The sequence below is a fragment of the Primulina eburnea genome, chromosome 17, assembly GCF_022965805.1.
Source record: "Primulina eburnea isolate SZY01 chromosome 17, ASM2296580v1, whole genome shotgun sequence".
Classification (NCBI taxonomy): Eukaryota; Viridiplantae; Streptophyta; class Magnoliopsida; order Lamiales; family Gesneriaceae; genus Primulina; species Primulina eburnea.
The window spans coordinates 14,273,164-14,281,966 of record NC_133117.1 but is presented as its reverse complement, the minus strand read 5'-3'; the positions used below and the strand labels follow the sequence as shown (position 1 = coordinate 14,281,966).

Here is an 8,803-nt window from a genome sequence, read left to right as displayed (position 1 = left end):
TTGTCATGCACACATACAAACAAGACAACAGCCGGATAACTCCGGTGAGATATAAATATCCCAGTATAAACAATGTATTAAATGCAATCATATAAAAATATATAAAAGCATAAACAAACATCAAAACATATATCTGTCTGACTACATGAATCAATGACTCGTGATCTAATCTTATCTTATCTCAAATCTAGGGATCTCAATCTAATTTAGACTCTGGTATTCTGTATCGAGTGTCTGAGTTAGACGTCGATCTACATCTAAGGCCTTCGATACACCGTAAGTCTAGAGTCTTATCGGTTCTGAGAAAGACTCGGCGGTTCTGCCCTAGCTAGGCTGATCTGCCCTAGACTCGGACTCTGACTCTGTTCTAAGTCAATACATTAACATATCAATCTGATAATCTGCAAATATAAATGCAATAAAATAAAGTATGTGATTTAGGGAAACTCAAGTCAAACCTAACTCGAGTTGTGCAATCCCGAATCAACATTTATTTATACCTTTCTTGCTGTCGTTCTGATACAATCAAAGTCTTGATTCAACGTCTGTCACTGTTCAATCTGGCAATGACAATACCAATATTCTGTATCAATATTCTAATCAAATCACAACATCTCTGTTTTATCAAATTCTGACAGTACAACAGTACAATCTTGCGATACTGACAATACTATATCAGTCTATATCAATTCCAAACATTTACAATCAATCACCGTACGAATCTGATATTACTTCTCAGTCAATTTCATTCTGAAATTCATAACAATTCCATATTCAGTCAGTTTCTTAATCTGACTTCGATTCTACACTGTCTAACATGTCAAGAATAACATATATGACATGTATTCAATTCTAACAACATCATAATTTCAAAACATTTCAAAACGTAATAAAACTTACGTCCCGTAGTAGCCTGCGTTGATAGAAACACAGTGTCGAAGTCGGATTTAAAATCTAACGGACGGATTGATTGTAAAATCGAATTCTAAAAATGCAAAAGCTATTTTCTTCCCTCAGCTTCGTTTTCTCCTTTTCTGAAGAATATTTGCATGTATATATATATATATATATATATATATATATATATATATATATATATATATATATATATATATATATATATATACATGCAAATGCCAAATGTCGATTTTCCCTTCTGCATGTCTCGCGCATATGCGCGACATTACTGGCGCATATGCGCGAGACCTACTGGTCTTCGCGATAAGCTTCTCGGCAGCTCGCGCATATGCGCATATGCGCGCCCTATCGCCGCGCATATGCGCGAGACCTACTGTCTCGTGCCCACCTACACTCGCGCATATGCGCGCCTTAATCGGCGCATGTGCGCGAGGCCATATCTCAAATTTGCCAAGTCTCGGGTACCCTCGCGCATGTGCGCGAATCCATTGGCGCATATGCGCCAATCTTTCTGGAACCCTCGCGCATATGCGCGTGATAGGACTCGTTTTTACGTGTTTTTAGTGTTGTTTTCGAGTCGCATTCATGCATCATATTAGTTTGTTTTAGTTTAATTTAGCATTTTTCTATCATTATTTAGCATTTGACTGATCTCGTGTAGTTGGTGGTTATTTTGTAGGAATTGAACCAAAAAGTGGGAAATAATTGCCAAAGAAGCGAGAGGTACTCGCTAGGGCGGTCAAAAGTGACCGCCCCAGCGAGCATGTTGATCTGGCCGAGGAGTTGCTGCGCAAACGTCTCGCTAGGGCGGTCAAAAGTGACCGCCCCAGCGAATCCAGGGACATGGCCGAGGAAATTTCTGCGAGAACGTCTCGCTAGGGCGGACACTTTTGACCGCCATAGCGAGCTGCGAGATTTGAAAAGATATGTTTCCTTTTTTTTGGACTCTATTCTACACCATAGACCTAACACACGAGAGAGGCGGCGTTTTGGGCGATTTTTCATCACTTTCATCGGATTTTCTTGGAGAAAAGGCTAGGAGCAAAGGAGATTTCGAAGACTTCGAGATTTCCACGCGTCGTGGCCGTCATCCGTCGTCATCTTTAGTATTTTCATTATTCAGTTTTTAATTCTTAGATTGTTGTTTTTTTTTTTATTATGAATTTTAGTGGCTAAACTCTAGATTTGTTGGGATTTGAGGGGATCCTACCCCGTACTCGTTGTTTAACATTATTGCTCGACGTTTTTATTAAGTGATTTGTTTATGCTAAAAAAAAAAAAAAAAAAAAAAATTGGCGCCGTTGCCGGGGACTGTTGATTCACGAATTTTTTTTATTTCTCATTTAAATTCTTTAGTATTACTTATTTTATTGCTATTTGATACTCTCCTTGTGTTGCAGATTTTTCTGGTGGTGCATGCGAAGATCACTCGAATTTAAGCTTGAGCCTTTTGACCCCGAGATTGAACGCACAGCTAGACGTCGAAGACAACAACAAAGACTCAAAGAACAGATGGAAAGACACGAGCAAGAACGTGGAGAGGAACAGCGTGGCAATAGACAAGTTGAGATACCACGTCGCATTCCAATGTTGGATTATCCACAGCCGTCTCTTGATGGAGCACGTCCAAGCATCGTAAGACCAGTCATCCGAGCTAATCAGTTTGAGATCAAGCCAGCTATCATCCAGATGATTCAGAACACTGTTCAATTTGGGGGAAGTGCACTTGACGACCCTAATTCTCATATAGCTGACTTTCTTGAAATTTGTGATACTTTTAAGTTTAATGGCGTGTCTGATGATGCTGTTCGTCTGCGCTTATTTCCATTTTCACTGAAAGATAAAGCTAAGTCGTGGTTAAACTGTTTGCCTGAAGGGTCTATCACTACATGGGAGGATATGGCAAAGGCATTCCTGATCAAGTACTTTCCTCCGTCGAAGACTATGAAGCTTAGAGCCGACATTACTACGTTTGCTCAATATGAGAACGAGTCACTTTACGAGTCATGGGAGCGTTACAAGGACTTGTTGAGGAGATGTCCACACCATGAGCTACCGCTTGGGTTAGTTGTTCAAACTTTCTACTATGGTCTTATTACTCCTAACCGTACTATGATAGATGCTGCTGCATGTGGTAACTTACTGAGAAAGACGGCTGAGGAAGGATATGAGTTATTGGAGGAGATGGCTGCGAGTAGCTATCATCCTCAGTCTGATAGGCAGAGACGAGGTGCTGGAGTTCATCAAGTTAATGATTTGTCTGCGGTTTCAGCACAGTTAGAGGCTTTGAGTAGAAAGATTGATGGGATGAGCATGAGTGGGTCGGCTATGCGTCTGCAAGAAATTTTCTGTGATAAGTGTGGGGGTGAGCATGACGTGCAGGATTGCCAAGATGGCAATCCATTTTATGTGCCTGAGGGAGCACCGGTGAAACAAGTGGGATTCCAGAACCGTCCTAGAAATGACCCTTATTCGAATACATACAATCCGGGATGGAGGAATCACCCAAACTTTTCGTGGGGAGGCCAAAACAGCCAAAATCGCCAACAAAGAGGTCCACCATATGGGATGCACCAAGGATTCAAACCAGAGCCGCCTCGGGAGGAGAAGTCCAATTTAGAGCAAATGATGACTAAATTTATTTCTGCAACAGAGACGAGATTTCAGAATCAAGATGCATCCATAAAGGGGTTAGAGAATCAGATTGGACAATTAGCAAAGTTGATTTCTAATAGGGAGCAAGGAGCTTTGCCAAGCAACACGGAAACTAACCCAAGAGAGCATGTGAAGGCTGTGGAATTGCGGAGTGGAAAAGCACTCGAGTCTCATGAGGAAAAGACCAAGCATGGCAAGGATGAGATAGAAACTCGAGGAGGTAAGTCTTCTAACTCTACATCTACACCTATTGCACAAAATAAAATTGTTATCCCTCCACCTTTTCCTGCAGCGATGAAGAAAGCTAAATTAGATGCACAATTTGGTAAATTTCTTGAGGTATTTAAAAAATTGCATATTAACATTCCTTTTGCTGATGCCTTATTGAATATGCCAAGTTATGCAAAATTCTTGAAAGATATCTTAGCAAATAAGCGGAGGCTAGAAGATCATATGACGGTGAATTTGACGGAAAATTGCTCCGCTTTAGTTCAAAACAAGATGCCTCCTAAGCAAAAAGATCCAGGGAGTTTCTCTATACCTTGCATTATTGGTGATATTAATTTTCATAAAGCTCTATGTGATCTTGGTGCGAGTATAAATCTGATGCCTTTTTCTGTGTTTAGGAGACTGGGATTAGGGGAACCCAAGCCAACTAGGATGTCGTTGCAGCTGGCTGACAGATCTGTCAAGTATCCACGTGGGATTATCGAAGATGTTTTGGTGAAAGTGGATAAGTTCATTTTCCTTGCAGATTTCGTGATACTAGACATGGAGGAAGATTTAGAGATGCCTTTAATCCTAGGGACACCATTTCTGGCTACAGGGAAAGCGCTAATTGATGTTGAAGAGGGGAAGTTGAGACTGAGAGTTGGAGAAGAAGAAATTATTTTTGATGTTTTCAATACTCTCAAGCACACAATGCACAATGATAGTTGCTTTCGTATTGATGTTTTGGATTCTATTGTTTGTGATTTTGTGCAGGATGGATTGAAAGAACCATTGGAGGCCACTCTCACTACTGAAAAGCAGGAGGACGAGCTAGACGAGGAAAAGATGGAGATGGTAGCTCATTTGAATGCCATTCCACCTTGGAGAAAGCAAGTGAGGCTTAGACTAGAGGAATTGGGAGACAGAAAAGATTTAATGCCTCAGAAGCCAAGCCTAGAGGAGCCACCTACTTTGGAGCTCAAACCACTACCTCCACATCTCAAGTACGTATATTTAGGAGAAGATAATAAATTTCCTGTTATTATTTCCTCTTCTTTGACAGATGATATGGAGAGTAAGCTCATGGGGGTCCTTAAGGAACATAAAGGAGCATTCCCTTGGAAGGTTTCGGACATAAAAGGGATAAGTCCTTCGATCTGCATGCATAAAATTCTGATGGAAGATAAGTACTCACCTCTAGCACAACCACAAAGGAGACTCAATCCAAAGATGCAAGAGGTAGTAAAAGCTGAAACAATTAAACTTCTGGATGCAGGTATTATCTATCCTATCTCTGATAGTGCGTGGGTAAGTCCTGTACAATGTGTGCCTAAAAAGGGTGGGATTACTGTTATTACCAATGAAAAAAATGAGTTGATTCCCACTAGAACTCTTACGGGTTGGCGTGTGTGCATAGATTATAGGAAACTGAATGATGCAACCCGTAAAGATCACTTTCCCTTGCCATTTATCGATCAAATGATTGAACGATTAGCGGGTCATGAATTCTATTGCTTTTTAGATGGATATTCGGGATACAATCAAATCACAATTGCACCAGAGGACCAAGAGAAAACAACTTTCACTTGTCCTTATGGTACTTTTGCGTTTAGGCGTATGCCCTTCGGTTTATGCAATGCACCTGCCACATTTCAAAGAAGCATGACCGCTATCTTTCATGACATGACTGAGAATTTCCTTGAAATTTTTATGGATGACTTCTCTATTTTTGGCTCCTCATTTAATGAATTTCTAGAAAATTTGAACTTGGTGTTAGTTAGATGTGAGGAGAGCAACTTGGTGTTGAATTGGGAGAAGTGTCATTTTATGGTTCAAGAGGGGATTGTGTTAGGACACAAGGTATCGGAGAATGGAATTGAGGTCGACAAAGCCAAGGTGGAGGTAATCAAAAACTTACCCCCACCTTCATCAATAAAAGGAGTTAGAAGTTTCCTCGGGCATGCTGGTTTTTATAGGCGCTTCATCAAAGATTTTTCAAAAATTGCTAAACCTTTATCCTCTTTTGTAAGGTCCGAGATTATAGAAATGATATTATTTTAAACCGAGATTATATCATGTTAATCCGAGATTATTTAATTTACGAATTTTGGAATGATGAATTAAATTCCACGATTTTTGTCATTAAGTAAGATTGAAATGGAATTAAAAAGAGTTGTGAGGACCAAATTGCAAATAATAAAGACTTCAAGGTCTAAAGTGCAATTATGGGAATTGGAGGACACTTGGCACACCATGCATGAGATATATATATATAAATTGTAAATTCCCTTCATTTCCACCAAGACATGATCTAGAATTCAGAGGAAAGTTTCCTCAATTTATTCGTACCATACGTTGTGATTTTGGCAAATCCGTTTATCCGATTTTCGATCCGAACATAGTACTGTACTCCTCTCGACACGAGCTACAACTGGACGTAAGTTTTATTGAGTTCTGTTATCATTTGAAATTATGATATTGGAAGAATTATTATTTGATCAATATTATGTGTTCTGGGAATACTAGACATCGTAGAATCGAAGTCAGATCGAAGAACAGATTGATTATGAAATTGTTATGATTTTTCAGATTATATTAATGGAAATTGAATAGATTTGGATTATAGACTGATTACAAATTATATCGAATATGGGTTATGATTTGTAATTAATATCTGGTGATATGGTATTGACGGGAAACTGAGATTGTGCCGTTATGCCGCTGATTTGAGTTAATTCAGATTAATCAGATTCAGAGTTGAATTGAGAATAAAATATTGATATTATGATTCTTGATATATCGTTTCAGATTTACAGAGACAGTCTTGAGTTCAGAACTTCGATTGCTTTAGACCGAGACTATAAACGAAAGGTGTAAATTAATGTTGAGTTGGGATTGCACAACTCGAGGGAGGTTTGACTCGAGTTTCCCTAAATCACATACTTTACCTTATTGCATTGATATTTGTATTAAGTTGATTGATGTACTTGTTCTCTTGATATTAGATGACAGGTATTAGACGAGTTATCTTGTGACAGAAGTGCCGGATAGTGGTGGTATCGCCACGGCACATTGCACGATGTCTCAAGATAGGATATTAGCGATAGAGCTACAGTCTTTGACGGTTAGGTCAGGACACTGGATGTTTGGTTATATCGAGTAATGGAATCTATTACGGAATTCGATATAGGAACACCATATTTGGTTATATCGAGTAAAGGGTATTGGAATTCTTCTATTACGGAATTCGATATAGGAATACCAGGGCACTGGTTATATCGAGTAATAGAGATTATGGTTCCATCCTTTACGGAATTCGATATAGGAATACCACATCTGGAAACCGGGATCCCTAGACTAGGATTGAGTCTAGTCTAAAACGTAGAGTCACGAGCTTGAGTGACAGGTATATTGATTGATATTGATTGATGTTGATTATGTTCCTGAATATGGTTCATGTCCTTTTATGTTCCTGATATTGGTACATATTTAGAATAGAAATTATTCTTCATACTGATCATGTTCCAGATGTTGGTCCATGTTTAGAATAGAAGTTATTCTTGAGATTGATTATGTTCCTGATATTGGTACATATTTAGAATAGAAATTATTCTTGATACTGATCATGTTCCAGATGTTGGTCCATGTTTAGAATAGAAGTTATTCTTGAGATTGATTATGTTCCTGATATTGGTACATGTTTAGAATAGGAATTATTCTTGATATTGATTTATGTTCCTGATATTGGTACATGCCGAGAATAGGATTTATTCTAGATATTGAATTATGTTCCTGATTAGGGTACATGTTTAGAATATGATTTATTCTTGTTATTGATTTATATCATGATGTTGATATAGGATATGATTTTTGGTTATATGCTCTTATATGATTTATATGATTGCATGTATACATGATTTATACTGGGATATTTATATCTCACCGGAGTTATCCGGCTGTTGTCTTGTTTGTATGTGTGCATGGCAACAGGTGGGCTAGAATCAGGGTCGTGAAGAGAATGAGGCTGGACTAGATAGCGTGGAGATCCGGGCTTCAGAAGCAACTTAGGATTCAGTACTGATATATAGTTGAACCTAGTTGAATTATGGTAGATCCTACAATAATGGTATATTATGTATGTTATGTAATTTGAATTTAATTACATTATGTTTCCGCTGTGTATTTTAGAAAAAAAAAAATTTAGACCCTGTTTATTATGAATGATTAAATATTCCTAAAGATAATTAAGGAATGGATTAGCGTCCGGGTCCCCACAACAGGTTGATAAAAGATGTTGAATTTAATTTTGATTCTACTTGTCTGCAGGCATTCGAGATACTCAAGGAGAGCTTGGTGACAGCACCTGTTCTGACTGTCCCTGATTGGGAGTTACCGTTTGAGGTGATGTGCGATGCGAGTGATACAGCTGTGGGTGCGGTGCTGGGTCAAAGGAAGAACAAGGTATTTCATACCATCTACTATGCAAGTAAGACTTTAAATGATGCTCAATTGAATTACGCTACTACTGAAAAGGAATTGCTTGCTATAGTATTTGCTTTCGACAAATTTCATTCATACCTTGTTCTGTCTAAAGTAACTGTGTATACCGATCATTCTGCCCTGAAATACTTGCTTGCTAAGAAGGATGCGAAACCTAGATTAATTAGGTGGATTTTATTACTACAAGAATTTGATCTCGAGATTCGAGATAAAAAGGGTGTGGAAAATGTAGTTGCTGACCACCTATCTAGGCTTGAGCATGTTAGAATTAAGGGCAGTGACGATGATATAGATGACTGGTTTCCTGATGAACAATTGCTTGAGGTAAATGCATGCCCTTGGTAAGCCGATTTTGCAAATTTTCTTGTCACTGGCACACCTCCACCTAATTTATTATTTCACCAAAGAAAGAAATTCTTTTCAGCCGTGAAATATTATTTTTGGGAGGAACCGTTTTTGTTTAAGATCTGTGCAGATTCTATGATAAGAAGATGTGTGGCGGAGGAGGAAACCAATCAAA

General features: G+C 38.6%; 1 non-coding gene across 1 annotated transcript; it reads right to left on the bottom strand.

The window, feature by feature from the left end:
- Nucleotides 1-2,865: 2,865 nt before the first annotated feature.
- Nucleotides 2,866-2,972, bottom strand: LOC140818921 (small nucleolar RNA R71). The gene has a single exon (XR_012115149.1). It is a non-coding gene; the product is annotated as a small nucleolar RNA R71 (small nucleolar RNA).
- Nucleotides 2,973-8,803: the final 5,831 nt, after the last annotated feature.